This window comes from Pan troglodytes, chromosome 1 (assembly GCF_028858775.2).
Source record: "Pan troglodytes isolate AG18354 chromosome 1, NHGRI_mPanTro3-v2.0_pri, whole genome shotgun sequence".
In the NCBI taxonomy this organism is placed as follows: Eukaryota; Metazoa; Chordata; class Mammalia; order Primates; family Hominidae; genus Pan; species Pan troglodytes.
Genome location: NC_072398.2, coordinates 26,146,904 through 26,174,753, shown reverse-complemented (window position 1 = coordinate 26,174,753; position 27,850 = coordinate 26,146,904). Strand labels below are relative to the sequence as shown.

At 36.3% G+C, this 27,850-nt stretch overlaps 1 protein-coding gene and 1 non-coding gene across 10 annotated transcripts in view; one reads left to right on the top strand and one right to left on the bottom strand.

Moving 5' to 3' along the window:
* DISP1 (dispatched RND transporter family member 1) overlaps nucleotides 1-27,850 on the top strand; it is a 191,253-nt gene that overhangs the window by 93,097 nt on the left and 70,306 nt on the right. The window contains exons 1-2 of one of the 9 annotated variants that reach the window (XM_009441533.5): nucleotides 793-20,210; nucleotides 20,354-20,434. The exons of 6 other annotated variants lie outside the window; for them this stretch is intronic. The gene's annotated coding sequence lies outside the window, so the exon portion shown is untranslated. Of the gene's footprint in view, nucleotides 1-792; nucleotides 20,211-20,353; nucleotides 20,435-27,850 lie in introns of those variants that run through there. 2 more of the 9 variants (XM_063809937.1, XM_009441531.5) reach the window with 2 other exon arrangements.
* LOC112207471 (small nucleolar RNA U13) lies at nucleotides 3,460-3,563 on the bottom strand. Its single transcript, XR_002941912.2, has one exon. It is a non-coding gene; the product is annotated as a small nucleolar RNA U13 (small nucleolar RNA).

Genomic DNA, 27,850 nt, shown 5'->3' with positions numbered 1-27,850 from the left:
CAGATAATTAAATCAAAGGCAGTTGGATGATTTTTTTTGAGATGGAGTCTTGCTCTGTCGCCCAGGCTGGAGTGCAGTAGTGCGATCTCGGCTCACTGCAACCTCTGCCTCCCGATTCTCCTGCCTCAGCCTCCCCAGTATCTGGGATTACAGGCGCCCACCACCATGCCCAGCTAATTTTTGTATTTTTAGTAGAGATGGGATTTCGCCATGCTGGCCAGGCTGGTCTTGAATTCCTGACCTCGTGATCTGCCCACCATGGCCTCCCAAAGTGCTGGGATTACAGGCACGAGCCACTGTGCTTGGCCTGGATGTTCTTAAACATTATTTTAATTGAAATCAATAACCTAATGAATGTACTTTCTTCATAACATAAATATTTCAGTGTAAAATAAGCAGAAGCCTTTTCCAGAAGCAAAGACCGTTTTTTTCTTATCACTACAGAAGATACCCTGATTAATTTTTAGTCTTTGACTCTTTCATTTAAAAAAAAAAAGAATTCCTGGAGATTATTATTTTTCTGTTTGTGATGTTGATGTACTACACTTTGCAAATTTATTGTATCCTGGTACGGTTTGGGATACACCTTATTCTTCCTTAGAATATACACTTTCTACAAAAAAGACTTGGGATGGGTTACTTCTGAGGATGATGTGGGCTGCATGGGTCAAAACCATTCAAGTTGATTCATGTTCATTTCAGTTTTTGATTCAAGATAAACATCTTTTAGAATTCTATAATTGTATCGAATTATATCTTGAATTGTATTAAATTATATTGTATATATAGATATACATTTATATCTATAAATGTATTGAATTCTATAATTCAATAATGTATGTAGAGAACAGAGGAAGTCAGAAAGACATGTGTCAACACTGTGTTTATGATTTATACCTATCAGCTCCCTGGTTGTCTTAAAATTGTAACTGTTTAAAGCTCATTATGAATAACCCAAGATTTATTACATTCATTTGGATAAAATGGACAATACGGTTGTTATAAATCAAAGCAAGTAAAACCTATATGCCACTAGGATTGTTTATGAATATGTTATTTCTCTTGTTATTCAGGATCCCATTGACATGTTTGCATATATGCACATTTACTTGAACTTATCATGTAAAAATTATCAGCATTTATCAACTCTTCTGTAGTCGGCACCATGCTGAGCACTCCAGTGTCAAGGAGGAACACAGGAGAGTTCCAGTCACATAGCTCCATGAAGGTCTCGTTTCAACACCATATCCCACATGGCAACAAAAGGATATAAAAGATAAAACTAAAACGATATACCTAGTCTCAAAATCAAGACAAACATTTCTAAGGACCAGGAGGTGACCAGAAATAGAAAGTGATAAGTAGGCCTGGAACTCTGAGCCTGCCAAGCTCCTGGCCAGAAGCAGGAAGTTGCTTAACTACTCCTCAGCCACTTCTCAGGAGATGGTAGAGCTCATGCCTGAAGGAAGGGATGGAAGCCAGGAGAATCCTTCCCCCTGCCTGATTTCCATCATTGTTAATAGACACTAAAACGTTAGCTGCCAGCTCTGCCTGGGGCTGTGGTCTTATTGTAAGCTGTGAACTAAGGGGCAAAAGTAGGATAAAAACACAGTTTAGTGACCAGAAACTGAAAAAGTTGTCTGCTGGTTCTGTAATATCCCTAATGTCGTCCTTCTAAACTATTATTCAAGGATGAGGCTGGCGCAGTGGCTCACACCTGTAATTCCAGCACATTGGGAGACCAAAATGGGAGGATTGCTTGAGCGCAGGAGTTTAAGACCAGCTGAGCAACATGGCAAAACCCTGTCTCTATAAAAAAATACAAAAAATAGCAGATATGGTGGTGTGTACCTGTAGTCCCAGCTACTCAAGAGGCTGAGGTGGAAGAATCACCCGAGCTGGATTAGTCGAGGCTACAGTGAGCCATGATTGCACTATGGCACTCCAGCCTGGGGGTCGGAGTAAGACCCTGTCTCCAAAAAACAAACAAACGAAAAGGGATGAGGGCAAAATTAAGACATTTTAACATATGTGGAATAAGAGTATAAGAGTATTTACTATTCACATAACCTTTCTAAAAGAAATACTAAATGGTGCACTCAGTAGGAAAAAATGTCCCAGAGGGAAGGTGTGGTGGGCTTAGAAAATAATAGTGAAATTGATTGAAATATTAGCGATGTAAGTAGTCATTTCTTGTATTTGAAATGTGTGAACATGATTTGTTCAATTATAGCATTAATTTAATTTAACTACAAAAATAAGCTCTTAAGATACTGCAAATGTCCAATATGTCCAATAGGACCTTGTTGTTAGGTAACCAGAAGAGAGAATGACTTCTGAGTCAAAGCAGTCTAAACAGAGAAAAGGAAATTTAGGTGTACCTTGAAGAAATATGTAGGATTCAGCTTTGTCAATCTCATTGGAGGCTGTGCAGTGAAAAAGAGCAATGTGAGCAAATTGCATTTAGGTAGTGACTCATTTTGAGGGTAGTTTGGCCAGAGTTTATGTAAGAGAGTGATTGGGGAGGTTATTTTGAACCTTTTGGAATCCTTCTAGTAGGCACTGGGGTATCTGTATTGAGATAAATGAGATGGTATCCTTTTTAGCTGACTTTTTTCCAGGCAAGCCCTAGCAATTTGTCTTCTCTAAATGAGCAACATATGTATCTTTAAGAAATTCACAGTAATTGTCTTCAGGGCTTTCTCTTTTTCTTTGTAGAATGCCATATTCTCAAGTTGTGTTTTCTTTTTCTGATGATTAGCTTAGGTAATTTGAAAGGCTCTACCTCTTTGTATTATATCAGCTTTGGTTAAAACCTGTTTTTGCTTTGTTCCTTGGTTGATCCTTAGACTGAATGAAGGCCAATTAGATATTAGTATAAAGTAAGTGATATCATAGCATCAGAGAGAATCTTCTGTAAACCAGAGCCTGCTTCCAGTTTGTATTGTCTAGAGAACAAAGGGTATCTTTGCACCAAAGAGACTGGGAGAAGTTGGTATTTACTTTGCTTCAAGTATAAAACTGTAGAGCAAGGCTTAAGGAACTCCTAAAGGAAGGGCACCTTCTAGTACCCTTCTTTTTCCTCTTTTACAGATGGAAGAAATTTTTTTTTTGGCTTTTAATTTTTTTTTCTTTTTGAATCAGAGTTTTGCTCTTTTGTCCAGGCTGGATTGCAGTGGTGCAGTCATAGCTCACTGCAGCCTCAAACTCCCAGGAATTTCCTGGGATTGCTCAAACAATCCTTTCTGCCTCAGCCTCCCAAATAGCTGAGCCTATAAGTGCATGCCACTACATCCAGCTAATTTTTTGTTTGTGTGTGTATTTTTTTGTAGAGACAGGGTCTTGCTATGTTGCCAAGGCTGATTTCCAACTCATGGCCTCAAGTGATCCTCCCGCCTCAGCCTCCCAGAGCACTAGAATTATTGGCATGAGCCACTGTCCCTGGCCCATTTGTTTTCATGTCAAACTGGTAATGTGCCAACATAGTAACAAGGTTTGAGGGAGGCACATCTCACACACCAGCATGAAAACCAAATCGTGTTGCTTATGAACTACAAGTGGACTAGGAAGAGATTATAATGAGGGAGTGAGATGGTGGATGCCAACTTAAAGAATAGCAAGGAATCGAATATGTGGTTGCAGCAGCCAGCACTCATGTGATCTTTGACCATGGGCCGGAGGAATCTGAGTCTTGTCTCTGGAATTCCCAGAAGTACCTTATTTTTCATAAGCTCTTACTAACGTGCTTTAACCAAGTTGCTGTATGTCCAGAATTATAATGAATCTTTTGAGGTTATAAGAAAAAAAAAATAAGTTGGAACTTAAAGAAGAGCCACTGTTTGCAAGAGGGCTTAATCATATCTTCATATCTCTGCAATTAATCTGTAGGTTTGCATAGAGTAGCAATTTGGACCGTTTATGTATTTTTCTCTCAATAAATTGTTTTAGAAGCTAGATTACTTTGCAGCATAAAGCACCTACTTTTTCTTCTGACTTACCTGTTACCAGTGTTGTATTTTGTCCTCTCCCCTCAGTTTCCTACTTTTCCCTCAGATTGCCTTAGCTTCTGCTTTGCTTATGTTCTTCCCACTATTTGATGTGTATGTCATACATTTATCACCTTGTTACTGCTTATGGCTGTTTTCCTTTTCCCACATTTCCTTTACAGTCTGTTACTTCCTTTCTTTTTACTTCTTTTTACTTCTGTTACTTCCTTTCTTCATTCTCTCCTCCTCTATTTCTGTTTGCCTTGGTTTCCTCATTTGTTGAAATCGTTTTCTTAAAGGGGTTTCTTAAAGGTTATAGTGAGTTGACTCATGGATTAATCAAAGTGTTTCTTTTTAACTTTATTTTATTGTCAGGCCTTATTAGCCAGCAGAATAATAAAGCCAATCATAGTATATTCTTAAGTTTGAGTAAACTTTTGTTGAACTTATTTGGTTATTTGAGGTTTCACTAAAGAATGTGAGTTAGAAAAATGGCAGAGTGATAGGGACGTGCTTTCATGTCTGAGTATTGACCTGTGATGTAATGGGAGCAAGAATGAAACATAGTTGCCATATGCAGTGATGTGATCTTGGGATATGAGACAATTTGCACTCTCAACCTGCTTGACTAGATATTTATAGCAGAAATGCTAAAATGAAAACAAAAACAAGAACTTTGTTCTTGAAAAAACTTCTAATTAGACTTTAAAGTTTTGGAATATAGTAAAAAAAATAGTGACTGGAACTTAGTAAATTAGAAAGGTTTGTTTTGATGTGAGAAGTATGGCCTGTACCCCACCTTCTTGGTACTTGGTAGTTGCTTGTATTCTCTTTAAAGATTTACCTATACAATAGTTAGAAGTGAAATATAATATTAAGACCAAATTATTTTATAGAATATTAACAAATTAAGCAAATAAATTAAGTTTTATTTTTATAGATGAGACCATTCACTTTTATATATCAAAATGCTAGCTTGCATGTGTCAATATAGAGATGTTACTGTTAGACTCAAATGATCTAGAATATGAACTTCCAAGTTAGAGTTTATTTGCAAAAGAAGTTGAATCATAAAATATCTAAATTACTTGAATTATATTTCTCTTATAATCATTCTTCTATTTGCTTAGCAATAAGATATTTTATCTGTGATGGGCTTCCTTTTTCTTTTTACTCTCTGCTTTTACTCCTTAACTTTTTGTCTTTAAAAAAAGTTGCAAGGTACTAGCACTAAACATTCAGTAAAGGAGTAGATAAGGCTGGGCATGGTGTCCCACGCTTGTAATACCAGTACTTTGGGAGGCCAAGATGGGAGGATCTCTTGAGACTAGGAGTTTGAGATAAGCCTCAGTAACATAGCAAGACTACATCTCTACAAAAAAAAGAAAAAAAAAAGGAGTGAATAAAATAGGAACCTCTAAATAGTATTTATCTTTGCAATAACTTTTATAAAATTTGAGATTCAAACTCCTTGTTTGATACACTCTAAATCCAAGTGGGGGTAACTTGTTTTAATTCCAAATTTGTACTTAAGTGTGGGAATAGCTCATCTTTTTCAAATACATTCTAAATAAAAAAAAAAAATGGGTAGGATCTGCTTATATAACTCATACTGTTATATGTGTTTTTTTGTTTTTTTTTTTTTTTTTTTTTAACCCAAGCTTACATAGGTTTTCTCTAATGCTAGGTGATCTGAAGGAAATCATTAAAATCTTTGGGTTGTTTGAAATTCCTTGCCTCTCTATTTGAAGTTAGTCTGGATCAAAGGGACCAGGATTTAAGTTTTTAAAAGAAACTTTGTAAAAATAAAAACTCCTTTAGGGAGACTTATGCAAATACTCAGTTGGACTTTTCAAATATAGTACTTAAATCCAGAAATAAATGTGTATTACTATATACAAATTTAATTGCCTTCCAAAATATATTACACCAAAGGGATATTCATTTTATGCTTTGAAGTTGGGTTCAGAAAAAATTTTTTTGTGTGACCTGGTGATGTCTGTACATTGTTATTAATTTGGATTATAAGTTTTCTTTGGAACAGTTCAAGGGGCTTTGTCTTTAGAAACAAGATGATATGTTACCAGGACCTTACCTCCTTTTTCATTCTTCTTGCCTCCCTCTTTCTTTCACTCATCCTCTTGAAAAGGTTATAGTCATTTATCACTGTGAGAATAGGCACTGCAAATACTATTATGAATATGAGACCATTATCCTTCCCTTCCTCCTCCCATCCCCAGAGATATGGTGAGAGATCTTGTAAAACTTAGTTTTTGGCAATGTCAAAAGGTGTGAATAAGTTAAGATCATAGGCCAGGTGTGGTGGCTCATACCTATAATCCCAGCAATCTGAGAGGCCAAGGCAGGAGGATCTCTTGGGCCCAAGAAGTTCGAGACCAGCCTGGGCAACACAGCATGACATCATCTCTACTAAAAATTAAAAATAAAATAATTAGCCGGGAATGGTAGCCTGCCCCTGCAGTACCAGGTATTCAGGAAGCTGAGGCAGGAGGATTGGTTGAGCCCAGGAGTTTGAGGCTGCAGTGAGCCATGATTGTACCACTGCAGTCCAGCTTGGGTGTCAGAGCAAGACTCTGTCATTCATTCATTCATTAAAAAGGAAGGAAGGAAAGGGAAAAAAAGATCATAATAGCAATGACTGAGCATTTTTCATATGCTCCTGGCTTTCTAAAATCTGAGTTCAGCTGTGGTTGTCCTGGACACTGTCTGAGTCGCTGTTGTCAGTGTATCAGTATCAACAGGAACCATCATTGCAAATACAGTCAGAGACTGGGAAAAGCAATTGTTTCCAAAAGTTATGCTTCTTTGATCTACATAAATGGTACATTTTAGCTTTATGCAAGATTAGGGATTATTTTAGAGATTTATGACAATTCCCATTTGTTCCTATATAGGGGATCTGAGCTTGACGCTTGATGCTGGATTTGACTAACTCCCTGCAAAGCCAGTAGGGTGTAGATGTGTATTACCAAGGCATTACACTTGGCAAAGGAAGGAATGAATGCTGCATTGCCTAATATCCCATAGGGATGGGAAGCAGGAGTGTATAACATTCCTTCAGTGTGATTGAGGGCTGTGTTGACTGTATGAGTAAGACAATGTGACTTGAAGATATTAAGTAGAGTCCATACTTAGGTCATTAGAATTCTTGGTCATTGACCTAGATATCAGGAAAGCAAATAGTGTTGGGTGATTAACCAGGGCAGATGCCTTAATTTAGAAATGCAACAAAGAACTTACTAGTTTTCATTTTTCCAGCTCCTCAACCTTTTCTTTCATCTTTCATTCTCTTGTAGTATTAGGCATGGTCGGTGACAGATCTTTGCCAAGGTCTAATACTGAATATTACTAACAGCATGGTGATAAATGTCTCTTCTGTTTCTTTTTAAGGCACAGGTTATCTTGTTGCTAACATAACTCAGAACTCTGATACCATGACCTGCTTAGTAAATAAAATACTTTCCTTCTATCAATAATTGTGTACGCTTACTTTTTGTTGTTATTGTTGCTTTGTAACCAAAGTATTAGAATGCCCATCTCCTTTGGTGTTTCTTTGCAAATTCAGTGCCTGAACCAATACTTATCACCTATTTGTCATGGCAATTTTCATTATAAGATTAGGTAGTGAGTTGTTGTATAGAAATAGAAATATGAGAATTCACTTTAAATATTTACCCTCTTCATTTTTGTCAAAAGTATAATGATCCTGGCTTGAGTACCTGGAACAGGTTAACCTGTGGATTTTTCTTCTCTAAAATATTTAAGCTTAAAGGTGCCTCTGATGACTGCTACAGGTTTTATCTAGCCCCAGTTACAGCATTCTGAGTCTTTTGGGTGTGCCTCAACATAGTAGCATACTTTATGGCACATATATGGTCGCTTGATATGGGCATTGGGACAGCTCTCTTCTTGTGTTTACACTTCACAATACGAACTGGAGCATTTGCTGATCCACACCCAGGAGGTTCATTCTGGCTAACAGCCCAGTAAAGTCTACCATTTGGGATGGTAATGGTCAGCTAGGACTTGCCTAGGCTTTCAGCATTGGAGTTTGCAATAAATATGTGAAACATACCTTGGTCTTGAAGAGCCTGACTGTGGAGCATGCCAATCAATTGTAATGAGTTTTGTTTCAGTGTTTTTGAAATGGCATTTGCTGAGCTTAGTGACATGCTGCCCTTAAATATGTTAGGATACCCTTTTGCCTTCTATGACTTAATTGTAGTTTCCAATGTATGTCATTTATAAATATATTCTTTCAGCCAGGCCTAAGTTTTGAGCCTAACAACACATCTGTGTTGGTATATTTTCAAGGGTTTTTTAAGAGACCTAAGTAAAATATTCTAGCATATTTCTTATACTCTTAAATTCTGATATAAATAAATATCCTTACTCCTGCCCATTTGTCATTACCTTATTTCTTATCTTTTCACAACCATCTTGCAGAATTTTATTGTTTCAGGCTGAAAGAGTGAGGGTTGTGATCAACTCAGTATACCACTGGAGGTTATAAGAGTAAACAGCAAACAGTTCTCATAAATGCAGAATGTTGGCAAACTGACAAACTGCATCTGCCGCCCAGAAGGAATGAATGCTGAGGGAATTCACGCCCCAAGCGCAGTGTTTCTTGTGATTAGGCACATTTGAAGCCTGTTAGCAGTAATGTGAACCTGTGATCAATCAAGCAGCTGACCAATCGTTATTTGCTTCTCTCTGCTCCTTCCACCCAGTAAATATGAAGGGCTGTAGAAGCTGAGGGCTGCTGCCTTTGCTCACTAGAAGCAAGGAGCTCTCTTCTTCTTCCCCGGACTTCTTCTTTAAAACAGTGTCTTTTGTTTTAAGTTTTCATTTCTGCATTTGTCCCCCTTCATTCAGTCCTGTGGTAACCGTAGTAACTGTGGCAAACTGCGGCAAGTGGCACCCAAACAGGGACGAACAGGGACAGATAGGGACAGATAGAAACTAGCAGAGACTTGCAGGGACAGGGAGGGACAGACAGGGACAGATAGGATCCTATAGGGACTTGAATGAGGAAGGTCTGCTGGAACAGAGAAAGTGAGACTGACCAGACGAACAAGAAACCCCTTTACATGTCTGCCAGCGGCAATATAAGGTCAGTGCCCTAAAGAGGTAAAGAGAACGGGAAGTTTTTGAATCAGGGTAACAAGGAAGAATTTGGCTATTTCTTTTCTCTTTTCTGTGTGGAATTTGGTTCATATTGTCCCTTTGTCATTATTTCAAAATTCGAGAGAATTTTTTGCACCACCCACAGCACCTATCAAGGGTGGTGAACAGAAGAGGGAGGATGAAAATTGCCTTGTACGGTCTTCTTTTATGGCTACAGGAAGGCTAACTTTAACTTTGGCTTTTGAGATTGCAAACGTGGACTGTAAATGTGCACTGGCACCTGTGAGATGTACAAAAAACTTGGGAGGTTTTCTCAGAGCTTGTCAAGATATGGGAACTGAGCTTCATTGCTCTACAATGTTGGTTCAAGCAATGGCCGATTTGGTAGTTGATCCAAGGGGACTAAAGTGGGAAAATGTCATAAGTGTAGAAAAATTGGACATTTCGAAAAAGAATGCTGTCAGACCTCTGGGCAGAAGGGATCTTATAACACGGTTCCCCTCTCAACAGAAAAAATGCCAGGACTTTGCCCTCATTGCAATAAGGGAAATCATTGTGCTAATCAATGCCATTCAAAATGTCATCAAAACGGCACCTCCCTGTTGGGAAATGAGAAGGGGGCCTGGACCCGGGCACCTCAAACAATGAGGACATTCCCCATCCAGGCCACAATTCTGTTTCAGGGGTGGGTCTCCAGAGGCATATTGATTCCCTCTCCCTAGGAACACCTGGAAGTGCAGTATTGGATTTCCCAGTCAGAGAACTGGTTACATTAATTGGAGGAAACAAACCCACTAAGATTCCCACTGGTATTTGGGGACCTTTGCCAACAGGATACATGGGATTAATTTTGGGCACAAGTCATCTTAACTTATAGGGCATTACTATAGTCCCAGGAGTTGTTGATTTTGATTGTGAAGGAGAAATTCAGGTAGTGGTAATGTCACAAGATCTTTGGGTTTTTGAACTGGGAAAATATATTGCTCAACTGTTGCTTATTCCCTGTAAATTGCACCCTTCTCCACGAAAGGAGAGATGAGGTAATCGAGGGATTTGGAAGTACAACTACATGGGAAGTTTATCACAACCCATAGTATCTAGTAGACCCACTTGTGCAGTGCAGATTGAAGAAAAGAAGTTGTGTGGGCTTATGGATATGGGAGCAAGAGACTGGTCTCTCATGGTGATAGATCTTGAGGATTGATTTTTTTACTGTGCTATTGCACGAGAAGAATAAACCTTGATTTGTTTTCTCTGTGCCTTCTGTTAATCAGAAAGAGCCTGCCTCTTGTTATCAATGGAAAGTTTTACCCCGGGGTAATTAACCAAAGAGGCAGAAGCTGAGATACAGCTTGTGGAGCAGATGCTTCAGCAACGGCATGCCTCCTGGCTGCAGCCACAAAAGCCTTTGCTTTTGTTTGGGTTGATTTACTAATGTGGGGATGAGGGTATGCTTGTGTTTTTATAGGAAATGTACAAACCGTGTGGGTGCCCTCAAGATGTGTGCAACCACGGAACTGGAGACTGGAGGGAGCCATGGATCCCAACCACCGGCTTGGTTCCCCCAGTAGGAGCCATAAGCCAGTTGAATTTGAATGTGAAGACTGAACGAACCACCAACCGGCAATTAAGGGCTGCACAGCCTGCAACTGCCTTTCTCAATTAATTAAAAAACAAAGGGAGAGATGGTGCAGGCCGAAAGAGTGGGGATCGTGATCAACTTAGTATACCACTGGAGGCTATATGTGTAAACAGCAAACTTTTCATAAATGCAGAATGTTGGCAAACTGACAAACTGCATCTGCCGCCCAGAAGGAATGCTGAGGGAAGTCACGCCCCGAGCGCAGTGTTTCTTGTGATTAGGCACATTGAAGCCTGTTAGCAATAATGTGAACCTGTGATCAATCAAACAGCTGACCAATCGTTATCTGCTCCTCCCTGCTCTGTCTACCCAGTAAATATGAAGGGCTGTAGAAGCTCAGGGCTGCTGCCTTTGCTCACCAGAAGCAGGGAGCCCTCTTCTTCCCCTGATCTCTTCTTTAAAACAGTTGCTTTTGTTTTAAGTGTTCATTTCTGCATCTGTCCCCCTTCGTTCAGTCCTGTGGTAACCGTAGTAACTGTGGCAAACCACAGCATTTTATTTCATATAAACAAATTTCTGAAGCTAGATATAGCATGACATAATTTTGAACTGTTTGAACTTCTGAATAACTAATGCACGTGTTTTCAACATATAAAACAACTCCCTCTACATTAGTGAAATATCTAACCCTACTAGCCCTAATGTTTTCTACGTTAGAGCTTGGGTAGCTTAAGGTTCTTTCCTTGCCAAAAATATTACCACATATTACAGAAAGTTTAAATAAAATGGGATTTGAATTTTCATTTTCCTTTTTCCATACAACTTCATTTTATTTTTGGGAATGTGATGTGTCATTTTCTTAATGTTGCTGTAATCTAAGTTATACTTAATCTAAGCCTTTAGCAATGATGACAGGTGTTTGTATGCAGGTGATATTTATATTCCTACGGAGTCTAACTTTTGGAAAATTAATTTGCATGTATTTTTATTTCATGACATACAGTAAAGGTAACCTTCTCCATAAATGTTTGATGTCTTACAGAAAATTTCAGTGTATTAGTTATAACCTCTCTTAATCTATGCATACCACATGCATGTAGATTCATTTAGAGTTTGGGAACAAAATACAACTGAAACTGTTAAAGAGAATGTTCTGATTAGACTCTTCAAGACATAGTGGTCTTCATTCAAGGAGTAAATCTCCTGCCAAGAGTTTCTATCATAAAAGTAAAATATTACATTTTGAAATGCTGTATCACAAACCAAAAATATTTTGGAAACTCTCCAGAGCCCATGGATTTATTGTGATTTGCTTTTAAATCATAGTGCAGCACAGATTATATATTTAGATGATCTACAGTCTACTTATTTTGTTATGGCTGAAGTGATTCAGCTTGTTTTTGATATAAAACTATCAAATATGAGCCTTCTGTCCTCTAAAACATAACACTATACTTTGTGTGGGAGAAAAACTCTTGTTAAAGACAAAATGTTCCCTTGAATTCCAGTGTGAAATCTGTAATAAACTAACCTGCTTGAGTTAGTTTTCACATTTAAAAACTTTTCTTAATAGTAATTTTTTGGTTACGTTAAGGAGGGTTGGAATTTTGCCTATTTTTTAGCATTAGTCAGACTTTTTTCTTCACAGAAAAATGAAAAACTACGTTTTCTCTGAAATTTAATGATCTCTATGGTTTTTGCTTTAAAATATGTACCCCAGTTTCTGATCACTATTAAAATTTTTGATAGTATATAAATTAATATTAAGTAAATTTCATTCTAGATGACCAAAATGCTTGCTGTATAGTGATAAAATGCATACGGTTTTCTAGTCTATAATCAAATGAAGCAAAGATCATAATAAATAAAAACTAAGATTTCCCAGATTCACTTATTTCTAAGACACTTTATCACAGAAATCATATTTGCTACTATAAGATTAATTGGGCCGGGCACAGTGGCTCACGTCTGTAATCCCAGCACTTTGGGAGGCCAAGGCGGGCAGATCTCCTGAGCTCAGGAGTTCGAGACCACCCTGGGCAACATGGTGAAACACCCTGTCTCTACTAAAAATACAAAAATTAGCCGGATGTGGTGCATGCCTGTAGTCCCAGCTACTTGGGAGGCTGAGGCACGAGAATCACTTGAGCCCTGGAGGCGGAGGTTGCAGTGAGCCGTGATCATGCCACTGCATTCCAGCTTGGGCTAAAGAGTGAGACTCCATCTCAAAAAACAAAAAAGAAAAAAAGTAATTGGCAATTAAGCTACAGACTTATACTTAATGACTCACTATAAGTGAAAACTCTTATTTTTTTTTCCTTGTTTAAAAATATTTCTGTCAATGCTATGGGAAAATTCTACCTTCAAAACAAAAAATAAAATTATAAAAACTACCCAAGAATATGCTTGCTTGTTAGCTTCTGGAGCAACCTCTACTGAGAAAAGGGTGAAAGCTAATTACTATCATTCCTTATTATTCAGTAGCAGTTTAGTATTCAGAATTTAAAAGCTGAGAATAGTGCAATATATTGTGGGGCCCATATAAATCAGCAGTAAAATAGGATTTTGTATGCTGAATATTAATTTGCAGGCTACATTTCAATACTGTATTCTGCTTAATAAAGGATATATGTAATAACAAGTTATAAAATGTCATTTGTTCAATAAACATTTGTCAAGTATAAATATTTGACCTGGTACATGGTATAATATACTTTATATCCCTTCTTAAGGGGTATAAAAATGATTATAATAGAACCTGTGCCTTTACATATAGATTAAGAGGGTAAAAGAGATATATAAATGACCACAATAAAAAAAGACATGTGCTAAGTACCATGAGGGATCTCAGGTCATGTATGTAACTTAGAATAGAAAGAGAGAATTTCTGGCTTAGGTAATCAGAGAAGGTTTCATGTTGTTTGCTGTGTGTTGTGAAGAATGGATGGGATTATGGAAGTTGGAAATGTGAACAAAGGCCATTGCTGGTAGAAAGACTAGCACAAGCACTGAGGGTGTGAGGGTGTGTGTGAAAGCTTGTTTGGAGTAAAGCAAATTCTGTTTGGCAAGGGCAGTGAGTGGGAGGGGAAAGAGCCCAGATAATGGAGAATCTTGTGTGCCAGCTAAGATGTTTAAACTAGTGGGGGAGCCATGAGTGTTTTTTTGGACTGAAGAGCAGCTTGATCAGATCTATCTCTTATATGATGCATCGAAAAGCTCTATGTTGCTTAGATAAGGTAGAAAAGGTAGGAGACCATAGATAGGGTCACATCTATTAGGCTGTTGTAGTAATTCAAGGGAAAGTTAATCTAAGAAAGTAGCAGAGGAAATGGAAAGGATGGGTATATGTGACAATGGCTAGGACTTGGGAATGAATGAACAAGGGTATACAGGGTGTAAAGGTCAAAGATGACTCCTGCCCTAGCTCAGGATGCAGCACAGATCTGGTGTTCAATAAATACATATTTAAGTGAAAATTTTGGGTTTAAATGACTGAAAGGGTGGACAGAAGTAGGAAAATCAAGAAGTTGTTTGAGGATGATAAGATCATTTGTATTTTAAATTGAGTTTGAGCTGCTGGCAGGATATATACATTGAAATGTCCTTAGAGAGTAGAAGCTGCAGAAATGGAACTTATAATAGAAATTGGAGTGTGACAATATAGGTAGGAAACATAAAGCAGAAAGTTCAAAGGAAAAGACCATTGGATATTGCTCAAGATTTAGAATAACAGAATTAAGAAGATCTGCCAAGAAAATGGAATAGAGGTTAAAGAGATAGAGAATGTTAGGATAATGGAAACTAAGTAAAGAGAAAAGAATATTTACCAACAAAGTTGGTAAATGAAGAAATGTAAAGAAAATGAATATTGAGAAAGGACCACTGGGTTTCATTTTTGAAGAAACAGTTTTATTAGATGGTAGGTAAGATTGTAGGACGTGAAGGAACGAGATGGGGTTAAAACTTGAGTATTGTCTGGCAAAGGAAAGGAAAAGATAGGTAAGTAGCCTGAGGACTAGCAGGCCAAGGGAAGGAATTTTTCAGGCTAGGGGAAAACTAAATATTTTTTGTAAGTAATTAACAATTTGACAAAGATGGAAAAATGAAGATGGACTTGGGGAGGCAGAGTGAGACAGAGTAAAGAGACATGGTGGTCAAGATTGAGAGTACCTGTGTCCAGTAAGACTGTCTGTAGTGATGAAAATATTCTGTATTTGCACTGCCCAATTCAGAAGCCGTGAACTGCATATGACTCTTGAGCATTTGAAATGTGACGCCTTGTGCAACTGGAACACTGAGATTTTTAAATTTCATTTAATATGAATCAATTTAAAATTAAGTCACCACATGTGGCTTGTGGCTACCTTATTGGGGAGCAAAGATACAGTGGATAAATACAGTAATTAATAGCAGGAAAGAGGGTCGGACACTGAGAGATAAGGGACAAGTTCCAGAAAAAGTTTGAAGTACAGGTGGTGGTGTTTAAAGGAACTCATAGTCAAATAGTTTCATTCTTTCCCATAAAATAGGTGGCATCATTTGCTGAGAAGGTTAAGGTAGGGAGCATGAGAAAGATTTCCAGCCATGCTTGTGGAGATTTCCAGTGGAGAATCTATGATAGATGAGATGAATCACAGCCGCATTGTAAGCCCTCTGGAGTTGAGAGTGTGCATTTGTTTTAGGTCTCTGCTTCCTTGTCTGGTGACTTTTTTCGGTAACATTTCTAAACCTAAGAGAGAAAGGAAAAAAAGAAGGGCAGAGAGAGCAAGTTTAGTGGAGCTCTTTGAAAGGCTGGAATGCTGGTGAAGTAAATAAATGCTGACGATGAGCTCTTAACTAAGCACAAAGCAAGTAAAAATAGGAAAGGACATGGATAAAGACTGTAGAGCCACGAGGTCATAAGGGTGAAGATGTAAGACTATGGAAGACCAGCAAGGCCATAAAATTTTCCGTTGTAAAAATTGCAGATTTTAGAGGTAGAATTTTCAACAGGAAATGAGATAAGAAAGAAGAAATGTCTGTCGTTGGGTAAGAGGAATATGTAAGACAGATGTACATATTTCCAAATTGTTGAGGAGGAATTTCAGCATCCCTCGAATTTTTTTTTGTTTTCCTGCAATTTGCTTGCAATATTGTCTTTGCTCCAGACTTGCTAATTCAACTTTGAATGCATGGTCTTTTCTTAAATAATCCAGGTTTGAGTAGTAAAATTGAGATTTATCTTATCTATTTGCAGTGATATCCAAATTCATAAAAACTGAATTCAGAGCCAGCAGGGACCTATGAGATCATCTCATCTAGTGTTTGGATTTTGTAGATAAGGAGACTGTAACCTCTTGATTCAGTGATGAGTTCAAGGTTACATAGCCAGTGAGTGGTAGAGCTGAGACTAACTTCAAGTCTTCAGTGATTCCCTGCACTGGGCTATGACTTGGGCAGCATAATGCTCTGGTCTGAAGTTTTCAGTGGGTATGGAACTATTTGTACTCTGGAAACATCAAAATCCAATATAGAATATTATCTTCAGAACTTTGGTATAATTAGTTTTTCTGAACTTGTACTTCCAAATTACTAAACTATTAATTTGACCATACTGAAAGAAAAATCTTGCTGAAGCAGTATCTACAATGTACCACAGTTTACTTGTTCATAACTGTTTGACAATGCTAAGAAAAAAGATAAATAGACAAGACTTTTAAATGTTAATAAATGTAACAGAATCCGGAATTGCATTTTTGACTAGGTGCAGCTGGGAAAGAGTTTGTTAATCAGCAGCTGTTTTATCACTTTTCTAAAAGTACCAAGTGTTGTGCCTCTCCTGCAGGCTCTAGTCTCTTTTTCCCTCCCCCATGCCCTTGTCTTCCTAATAATGAAGAAAGATACCTAAATAGTATGATCTACGACAAAAAGGATACTGTTTTCAGAAAATATTAGAACATCATAAGGTCACTAGTACTTTTCTTTTCACTCTGAATAATATATTGAGAAACATATTGAAGTAATTGGGGATAATATTTATTTATAAAATAATTATGTGTCCCATGTGACAATACCAAAAGTGTACTTTAGCTTGTCTATTTTTACATGGACCCCAAATGTTTAAATGAAGTGATTATACATACAAATCTGTAATTTTGATAAAAATATAAATAAGAATTTACAAGTTTCTGAGTTAGAGAATACAGGTCTTTGGTTTTTGTGACACTATATTTAATTTAAGGGATTTCTTTATAGGATCAACAACTCTAGAACCTTTGTTTGCATTTCTTGAAAGGAAAAGCACAGTGAAATAGGATTAGCTGCTTTAATAAAGTGAACCAAAATACTGTTCAGATGATCAAAGAGTGTTAAAATACCTTCATTTTTATTTTAATTCTTTAATTCCATTTTGTCATGGGAATTTTTGGTATTACAGCATTTGGCATACATATGACATGAAATCAGCATACCCTAAGATTTTAGGGATTGACTCCTTTAATATATTTCCTCAAGTAAATATTTCACTCTTCCTTTTCCCTGTCCTTTTCCTTCCAAGATTGGCTCTGTTTTAGGTGAATTAGGAGATACAGAGATGAAAGTTACCTTTCCTACCCTCTAGGAGCTCAAACATACAGTGGTTCTCAAAATGTGGGTCCCAGAACAGCAGCAGCAGCAGTATCCTGAGGACTTACTAGAAAAGCAAATTCTCAAGCCCTACCCCAGACCTTCAGAATCAGAATTCTGGGGGATGGGACTCAGGAATCTCTGTTTTCATCAGCCCTCCAGGGAATCCTCATGCACACTCAAGTTAAGAACCACTGGTCTAATGACTGGAACTTCATACCTTCCTTATTTTTGAAATTGGGATATAAGTCACATCCGAAAAAATTCACCATTTTAAAGTAAACATTTCAGTGGTTTTTAGTGTATTCACAGGACTGTGCAAACATCACCATTATCTAATTCTATAACATTTTCACCATCCAAAAATAAACTCCATACCTATTAGCAGTCACTCCCCATCCTCTGTCTCCACCCCTCAGCCCCCAGCAACCACTAACCTACATTTTGTCTCTATGGATTTGCCTCTGCTGGATATTTCATATAAATGGAATCATAAAATATGTGGCCTTTTGTTTCTTTCACTTAACGCAGTGTTTTCAAGGTTCATCCATGTTGTAGCATGTATCAGTGCTTCATTTTTATGGCTGAATAATATTCCATTGTATAGATGTACATATGTTGTTTATCCACTCATCAGTTAATGGATATTTAGGTTGTTTTTACTTTTGGCAGTTATGAATAAGGCACTATGAATATTCATGTACAGGTTTTTGTATGAACATATTTTCTGTCTGGTATATACAGTCAGTTCTCATTATTTGTGGTAGTTTTGTTCCTGAAGTCACTGCAAACACTGAATTAGTGAATACTGAATTACTGGTTCTAGGAGAAATACAGGATTAGGTTCCTGTAAGACTCTGGTCACATTTTCATCAGTTGATCAATATATAACCTTGTTTTATGTGTGTTTCTTTTTAAAGATATATTTATTGCTGATTCATTAACATTGAGTGCATGCCTAACAGCGCCATAACTCATGCCTGAACAAAGCGGCTTACCTAACCAGGTATATTTTCTGTGTGTGACAAGGCCTGTCACAGCCTTCTTGCACTTAGAGTAGACAGCACTTCAGCATTACACTTGGGGGCTATTTGAAACAGTGAACTCACCAAAAAAAAGCACAAAATGTGAAAAACGTGGCACTAAATCGACCGCAAAAGGGAGACTTGTTTACAGTATGAGAGCCAAACACAAGAGGGTAGTCTTGTTTGAGTGACTCACGTTTTTCACCGCTCTGCCAATTCACATGTCTGAATGACTGTGAAAGCACCATGAGGATTATTTGGGGGTTACAAATAATTTATAGTGAATAATCATATTTGCAAATACAGAATCCACAAATAATGAGGATCAACTGTACTGAGAGTGTAGTTGCTGGGTCATATGGTAGTTCTATGTTTAATATTTTGAGGAATTACCAAGCTATTTTTTTTTTTTTTTTGCAGAAGCTAAAGCATGTTACATTCCCGCTAGCAGTGTTTAAGGATTCCAATTTCTCCATGTCCTTGACAACACTTGTTATTTTCTGTTTGTTTGAAACAGAATGGTGGATGTGAAGTGGTATCTAATAAGATACCACTTATAAGTGGTTTTGATTTGTATTTCCCTAAATCACTAATGACGTTGAACATCTTTTCATGTGCATATTGGCCATTTGTATTTCTTCGTTAGAGATGTGTCTGTTCAAACACTTTACCTCTTTTAAATTGGATTATTTGTCCTTTTATTGTTGAGTTGTAAGAGCTTTTAAATATATATTCTGAATACTAGACTCTTAGATATATGACGTGCAAATATTTTCTCCCATTCTGTGAGTGTTTTCATTTTCTTGATAATGTCTTCTGATCTTCAAAAGTTTATTTTGATGAAGTCCAATTTTATCTTTTTTCTTTGTTTATGCTTTTGAAATTTTTGAAACTACTGTCCTCATATAGTTAGTACATCCTGCTACAAGAATTGCATACATATTTTTATTACCAAAGTCATGAAGAGTTAGATTTCACGGTTTCAATAAATTATAACTTATTTGCTAAGGGATGTCATTTGTAAATTTAAAGCATTTGTTTGTAGTATTTAAGACATTTTTATGTTGTGGTTGTGGGATTTTAAATACTGGCATCATGAGGGCCATATGTTTATAAAAAGCAGTGTCAAATTTATTTAACAAACTGCTGTTTTTGTTTGGAAAATTGCAGAAAAACACTTAAAACTACTCTAACATTTTAAAAGAAGATTCTACCTCTTTTTAAAACCATGAACTTTCTGTCCTAAAAGTAGGATCTTGAGCCATTTTGTGAAAGAACACAAGAATCCCTGGAACTTGGAAATAAATGCAGATTGGTGTTTATTTGTGTTATTTTAAATGTAGTAGCACTGTGTGTTAGAAAACTGAATCTGTAACACTTAAGTCAGGCTAAGCAAGCAAATAATATCAGCTAACATGGCTTTAATCTACTAAGTAACTTAAAATCCAAAAGATCAAAGGAAGTTATAACTAAAAACAGTCCTTCATGCAGTTTCCCTGTGGAAGCAGGAAAAGGCTAGAAATTACATGTCACCTTCATATCCTGGCTTGCTGACCTTGTGCTCAGATCAAGCCCCTCTGTATGCCAGCTGTTACCATTATTAAGACCTTGCCCCAAGGGGTTAAGTAGGAGAAAAACTCTCATGTCCTATTGGAGAGCAAACACTGAAAGTTCCAGCCCCTAACATGCCTAATTCAAAGCAATCTGCATGTGCTTGTCATTCAGTCTGTCCTGCCGCTCTGTGGAGCTGCGCCTGCCAACTCATTGCTTTCTGCTGTGCTGTGATCCTGCAGTCAGTTGCCGCTGTTGCTACTGCAATCATTTGCACCAAACTGAGCCAGAGAAGTTCCCTCTTTTAACATAAAGGTAATACATTTCTCTTGCTGTGTGAATATGTGTGTGAGAAATGTGTGTGAATTTGTTATTTTAGGAGAATGTATTTAACAACTGAACTTTATTTCTAGGATTGTACTTCAAATTCCAGCTCACTGTTTTGTTTTTTTTTTCAGTGTAAACTTTGAACGGCATTTGGCATTTTAACACATTAAAATCTTGTGAAGTTTATTTAAATTGTAGTCTAGCACAGTAAGGTAAGGCCAGCCATTTCTTAAGTTTATTAAAATGTCATGTCTTTGTGAAGTTGGAAGGAAACCTAAGCTTTAAGGAAGTTTGTTGTTTAACACTTTGAGATTCTTATTTAACTACTATCTAAAACAGAAAATTTTGAAAATATGTGCTTGCCATTACCAGGTGACAGAAAAATAAATGTAGAGTTGTAGGAATCACATTAGTCCCTTTTGTGAATTAAATATTATAAGAAAATAGAAAATTATTAGCATCTTCCCTCCTATAAAGAGATTAGTTTGGTGAAGATACCCTCTTGTGAACTAAACTTCAACAGCAAGTAATTCTTATCAGAGTTCATTTCAGATACACAGCTTGGTACAGGCCTTCAAGCTATATTTTAGTTGTTTAAATGTTTCATGCATTACATGGTAACTACAATAGTGACTGCATATGATTGGATTTACTACTTAAAGTACAATTCAAAATATATTTGCTGTATTCACTTTTGCTTAAAATGAGAATGGATAATTTATTTGCAACTGGTGGAAAAATTCAAATTAGTTTAATGTGAAATATGTTTATGTTTGGTGTAAAATGTACATTAAAAAATTAAACAGAAATTTAGTGAAAACTGAGATATTTCATGCACATCACTGACCATAAATGCCTTTATTCAATGATAATGCAAGAAATAGAAAACATACTTTACAATTTGTTAAAAAAATTTTACAAATAGGTATTCTTGTTGAACGAAGAAGAAGGAAATGTGTCCTTTTTACCCACAAGAAGATTATTTTAGATCATAATATTTATAATTAAGAAAATTACAGTTCCCTTTGTTGGCTGGGAAATCACTAAGCTGTGTAAATAAGCTCTAAATTTATGAGTGTTTCACTTGCAGGTAGTGGGTTTTCTGCTTCCCATGGTTTTAATATCTGGCGACACATTTCTACTTTCTAAAATGTTAAAACATTTTGCATTCTTTCATGTATTTTTTAGTCTTGCATCTCCAATAGATTATCTTAGATTGCTTTCATTGCCAACGTATCAAATATTGGGATATTTTATTGATTTTACTTTAGTTAGGACTTTTTAGTATTAAAAAAGATATTTTTATGTATCTTCTGTGCTTCATATAGCTCACATCTTAGACCTCAGTTTTGGACTTGTGATCATGAACTATTTGCATTGATTATGAAAAAATGTGTAATGTTTTAAGTGTCTGAAATAATTGACCTACAAAGTAGTTTAGAAAATACATGTTTACCTTAATTCAGTCTGGGAAATATGTATTATAAAGTGGATTCATCCAAAATTTAAATCTAGTCTCACTTGCCTTGCAGTTTATATTGAACCAGTGGAGCCTTTTGGGGAAATCTGCTTTTCAGTGTTTGCTATGCATCACTTCTTTACCTTCTGTTCTAACTGCTTTGAGTTCTGGGACTGGATCTGAGCATTTTTGCTGTATGATTCTTATAACTCAGTGTGGATGATGGACAGCCTTGACATACAGATGATATGAACATTTCCTATTTTTGAAAAAATACAATTCCTGATTACATTCTGACACAGGAAGCAAAACTGAGTTGTTTTAGGATCAAGACGTATGAGCTCCTTAGCCTGTCAGCCTTTTGGAAAAAATATAAGACAGAGCAACTAAAAAAAATTAGAAAAGCTAGACTTGGAGAAGGTGGTGGCTTTTTGTTCTCTCCATCTTAATTTCTATTCTCTTATTTTAATCAGTATTAAACAGGCTTATGTATTACAGGCTCATATTTAGATTCCAAGAAAACTGTATAAGGAAGATAGTAGGTGCTTACCAAAATGATTGCTAAATAAGGACATTTAACTGAAAAATATGATTTAATTATTTTTGTAAGCAAACAAGAATCCCACACAATAGTAAATGTAATTTCAGTTCATCTAATATATACAAGAAAGCAAACAGCAGAATTCATAAGCATTTATAGTAATAATTTAAGGAATAGAGAAAGATTTATAAAAGTTGCACCCAGGCCCTTATTAAGACTTAATTTACTGATACAATTCAAGTAAGAATAAAGTCTTTATAAATTTGATGTTTTTCTAAGCTTGAAGCAAATCTCAGAGTTCTCTTTAACTGTGTTTTATACAAATACCTTGAGTGATGTTTCCCAAGTTGCTCAGTAGACTAAAGGATACTCATAAGACATTATTTGCTGGACTCTGCAGGGAAGAACCCATCTGGGGAGCTGTTCTAGGAAATTTGATTTGCTGCTTCTCAAACTTCACAAAACAGCAGGGAGTGGGGCCTGGTATTAGATACTAAACATTTGTGGGAAAAGTTTAGATAATTCTAAGTGTGATATTAAAAAACAACACACTACCATCTAAATCAAACAACTTTTAAGTGCTTTATGGTGATTGATCTCAGTTTTTGGCTTTATGAAGGACATTTTTAAAATTCTCTCACATTCTTTTGCCTAACAATGTGTGGGAGTAAAATTTTATTAGTTTGATTTACCTCAGTGATTTTTTTTTTTTTCCTTTGGGCTGCTAAGTTTTGAGGTTTTGACATGTGTGAAGTATTAAACATCCATGGTATCTTTTAGACATGCTTGTGATGTGTTCAACAACATTTGTTAAGCTCGGTAATATGATCCTGTTTCTACTGGGGAAGAGCTATAGTGATACAGATAGATTGCTCAGTTGTAAAGCCGCCCATTTTGTGATTTTAGTTGAGACAAAATAGTTTCAAATGAAATCTCATGGCCTAAAGACACACCTATCACATCTTAAGGATCCTGTTTATTAACAAACCATCTTGTAATTCTTATTTGGTGGGGATGTGAGGCTAAATAACAGTCCTGCTATCTGCAGGCTGTCTAACCCTAGAATTGGAAAGTTTAAGATGCTTAAAATGCCACCAGAAATCTTTTTTTTTTTTTTTTCCTGGCATGGAACTTTAGGGAACATGCTCTTTTATTAGAGGATCTTGAGCCTTCATTTTAGAGACTGACCAGACATTGAGGATGTACTTTTTCTTGAGTGTTAAATAAACTCATTAGTCAAATTAGCTACTTCCCAAATTTTCTTCAAGAGATCAATAAATAATAAAGGCTATATGGCAAAGTGTTTCACATTTCCACAACATTGTTCCACATAAAGTCTGCACTGTTGTCTTGCTTGAGCTAATATCTTATCAAGGCTTTCTCCTTGCTGCACCCTTGTCCCCACCCTTCCAGCTTAAGAAGTACTGCAGATGAAATCTCTTTTCATTGTAACAAGAGCAATAAAAAAAAGTAAAGATAGTTTAAACGTAGAGTACCAGGTCCAACTGTTTTCTAATATGCAGCAATATTCTGCATTTCAAGCAATATTTTCAGACTGTTGAATATTTTGAGTGGCAGTTGCTTGCTCTTATAGATTGATCAGCATTAATTATATAAAGTATAAATCAGTGGCTTGCACCTCTGACTGCATGTTAAAATCACCCAGGATGCTTTAAAAAATGCTAATGTCCACACTTCACTACAATATGAATTAAATCAGAACCTCAACCTCTGGGGCCAGGACCCTTATATCATAATTTTTTTAGTATTACCAAAGTGATTCTAATGTGCAGCCAGGGATGAGACTGCTGTGATAGACTTGTAATTTTATTAATATTCATATTTAATGCATACCTTAAGACTTGTAGCAGAGTCTAGTTAAATGTTTTGGCTAGTTTTGGGGTTAGATAACTACTTATATAGGAGAACTTTGTAGAATTTTTTTAAAGTGACCATTGTTTGACATCCCTGATTATAGAAAGTTTCTCTAGTTTTATTTTGTATATTTTTGGTTATACAATTTCACATAATTCTCCAAACTTAGGGTTCAAAAGAAATTAGTGCAGCTTAATGGAATTTAAACTCATCTGAAAGAGGAGCGCAAAGCTATGAGAAGCCTTCCCTACCTCTTTCTTTCCAGCATTGATGCTTATGGGCACAGTACTTATAACATGAGTGTGGAGAGAAGTGGTAAATATTACACGGAAAGATAATTTTTGTGGATGAACCTGGAAGAGAGATCTCTGAAAAGTGCTTTGATAATTGCAATATTGTGAGAGTGCTCTTGAAATATGTATTTAGGAAGATAAGTGTTTATGCTAAATGAAGGATATCACTGATATCATTTACCTGAGATTGAAAGAGATAAACTTCATTTTATACCCACATTTCTGTTCCCACATAGACCAAAGGTACATTGGATGTAAAACAAAATGAGAAAAATGAAATTGATGTTTCTACAACCCTGAAATTTCTATCACTCACCTCTACATATGAAAATTTCTGCTTTTACAACCTAACGCATTTCTAGCAGTAATACTGCTTTCCAAAGGTAGGGCTTTCAGATTTGCGGTGGCAGATACACTGCAATATCATTAGGTTATTTTACATTCATATTTTTTGTTGTAACTCTAGGGGTAACTTTATCTGGAAACTTTAATTTTTCTTCTGTATCATTAAGTTGTTTGTGAATACCATGAATATTGAAACAAAACATTTACAGTGTATCCATATATCTTAGTTCTTCTGTCAATATATATCATGTATGTAATCATATTAATAGAGGTTATCTAAAAATGTTAGGTGTATTTCATTTTCAAAGGTGGTGCTTATCATAAGTTGAAACTACCCATAAATTGAATAATAAGAACAGTATGTTCTCACTGTAAAAGAATGCTAACCTTCATTTTCATATTTCCTGGAACTCAGTTCGCTTTCTCCTAGTTGGCAGAGAGCTAACTAATACCTAGTAGGCTCTTATGAAATATTTAGTGGTATAGATCTTCAAATATATAATGTTTGTTTCTTTGGGAAAATGGCTTTCAACTTATTACAGTTAATGCTTAAGGGGAATACTAGAATTAACACCTTATTTTTGTATAGGCCTTTGCAATATATAAAATGTTTACAAGTGATTTGGGGAAGCTATTTATAAGTATTCTCATGAAGGAGAGTTTAATAGTAGAAAGTTTACAAACTTAAAAATAAGAAAATGTAATTTGTCTCAGGGGGGAAGAAGATTATATTTCTTTATTTAAGACCATCCTTTCTAGTTCCTTAAAAGTGTCTGATTCTTTCATTAAAGATACAGATTTTGCTGTCAGGTCACAAGTACATTATTCTTAAATAGTCAATATACTATATGACAACAAAGATCAATCCATTGTCTTGCTTTTTTAAGTTTGCATAATATGATATATGGATGGATAACACCTTTCCTTAATTTAGTGAAATATGTCTCTGGCACTCTTAAATGCTGGATTGTACCTTTTAAAACTATCTTGGGAAATATCGAATTCATAGGCTATTTTTCATGTGGACCTTCAGACAGAATTTTACATCAGTAGCCTCTTGTGGTCCTATAAAAGCTAGTTGGACTTGGCATTGCTCTAGAGGCATCTTGAGGTAGTGGAAAAGCCTTACCTTTAGAGTCATACTGGTCTGAGATTAAATCATGCGATTTGGATTAGCTACTTTAATATTTTTGATTCTCAGTTTTCTCTGTAATGGGTTTAATAATAAATTCATAGGGGTATTGTGAAAAAAGTGGCTTGACATAGTGAGATGATTAAAAAAAATTTTAATAGCCCTTTGAAGGGAAAAATATTCGTAGAGACAATGCTTGCCTGATTTGGCTTCTGCATAGCCCCACTATAGTTCTTTATCAATTTCTGTTGGCATTTAGAGCAGCTATTTATTTCTCCGGCCATAACACTAAATATTAGTAGGCCAACGTGGTACCAGTAATCAGAAATTAGTCCATCATTTTAGGATAAGCATGAAGCAATTGTGGAGAAACCATTTCATATTAAAACAAGTTTGGTAAATAATGGATACAGGTATCCCCAGACTGCCTTTATACCTGATGTGAAGAAAGATACCTGATGTGAAGAAAGACTTAAGGTCTCTTTATATACCCATCTTTTAATGCCTAGTGCCACTTGAGAGGGAAACAAATGTATCTCAGTTAACTAGGCAGGGTGCTTCAGTCCATTTATATGAGTTGCACTAAAAAGATCAAAATCTTAACAGCTGTTATTTGCATGCACAAAAAACAGTTTGGGAGTCATGATACAAGCCATAATTAAACTTGATTATCAATTAGAACCTCTGTTGTTAAATTTGTTACATTTCTTTGCCTTAAATAGAAAAATGGGCCTTTATTTCTGTCAACTGTTATCATTTCCCTTATTTTTCTTCATTCTGCTTTAATTGTGCGTATCTTGCCATAACTGAGGCATAATTCTCTTGTAGTCTCCCCACCTAGTTTGTGGTTTTCTCTTGCTACACAAAATGTGTTCTAGGTATCAGCAGTATGGACATGTTGTTGGAGGCTTGTTGCTCCACCCCTGATGTACTGTATCAAATCTTTATTCTAACTGCATCTCTAGGTGATCCTTGTATTTGGAAGCACTGGTTTAGTGTTTTGTATTTACCTAATGAAACTGCTCTAGGGAGCATGACTCTTCTGAAAAAGGTGGTTGGCTACAACAAGGGATCTTGTTGGTGATCCAGTCTTGCCATTTATTCTTAAGTTTGGTATTAGGAATCTGGTGAAGCAAAGAGTTATTCTAAAATACATCATCTGAGTGTACAGAATACAGTTTATCAGAAAGCTCTCAAGACCTTGGCATCATGCTTCCTAGCTTCACCATTTGTCATCAGTATGTGACTTTGAGCACCTTACTTAGAATCTCTATGTTGTTTTCTCCTGCAAAATGGAGTGGTAACGCCTGACACCCCTGTTTTTCCAGAGGGCTATTAGGAGGATCAACTCAAGTGAGATCATTTGTGAGAAAGTGCTTTGAAAGTAGCCAAGAGTTGTACAATTGTAACAGTTGATGGGGATGAAAATGGCGTTCCTTCAGACTATATGAGCCCTGTGTTTGTTAAGGATAGTGATGGCTTTGCTAAGTGGTTACTGTGGTAATTGGAACAGGTCTGTGTATTCTCTTCAACAGTACATTTAGATTTTACCTTGGCAGTTTTCTGGCCACACTAGCAGTTCTGACCGCCAATTCCAAGTAGCTGCTGAGGTTTTCTTAACGCTATTTGTATTCTGGGAGCCATCTAGTTTGATTGTATCCTTTGTACAAATTGTGTGTCATTAATTTTGGTGTATGATACAGTCATGTGCCACATAAAGACATTTTGGTCAGTGACAGACCACATATACCATGTTGGTCCCATAAGATTATAATGGAGATGAAAAATTCCTATGGCCTAGCCATGGTGACACTGGAGTGCAGCACATTACCTTTTTTATGTTTAGATGTGGTTATCATTTTTTTTATTATTCATGTTTAGATATGTGTGGTAGACAAATACCTGCATTACAGTTGTCTACAGTATTTAGTACAGGAACATGCTGTATAGGTTTGTAGCCTAGGAGCAATAGACCATGCCATA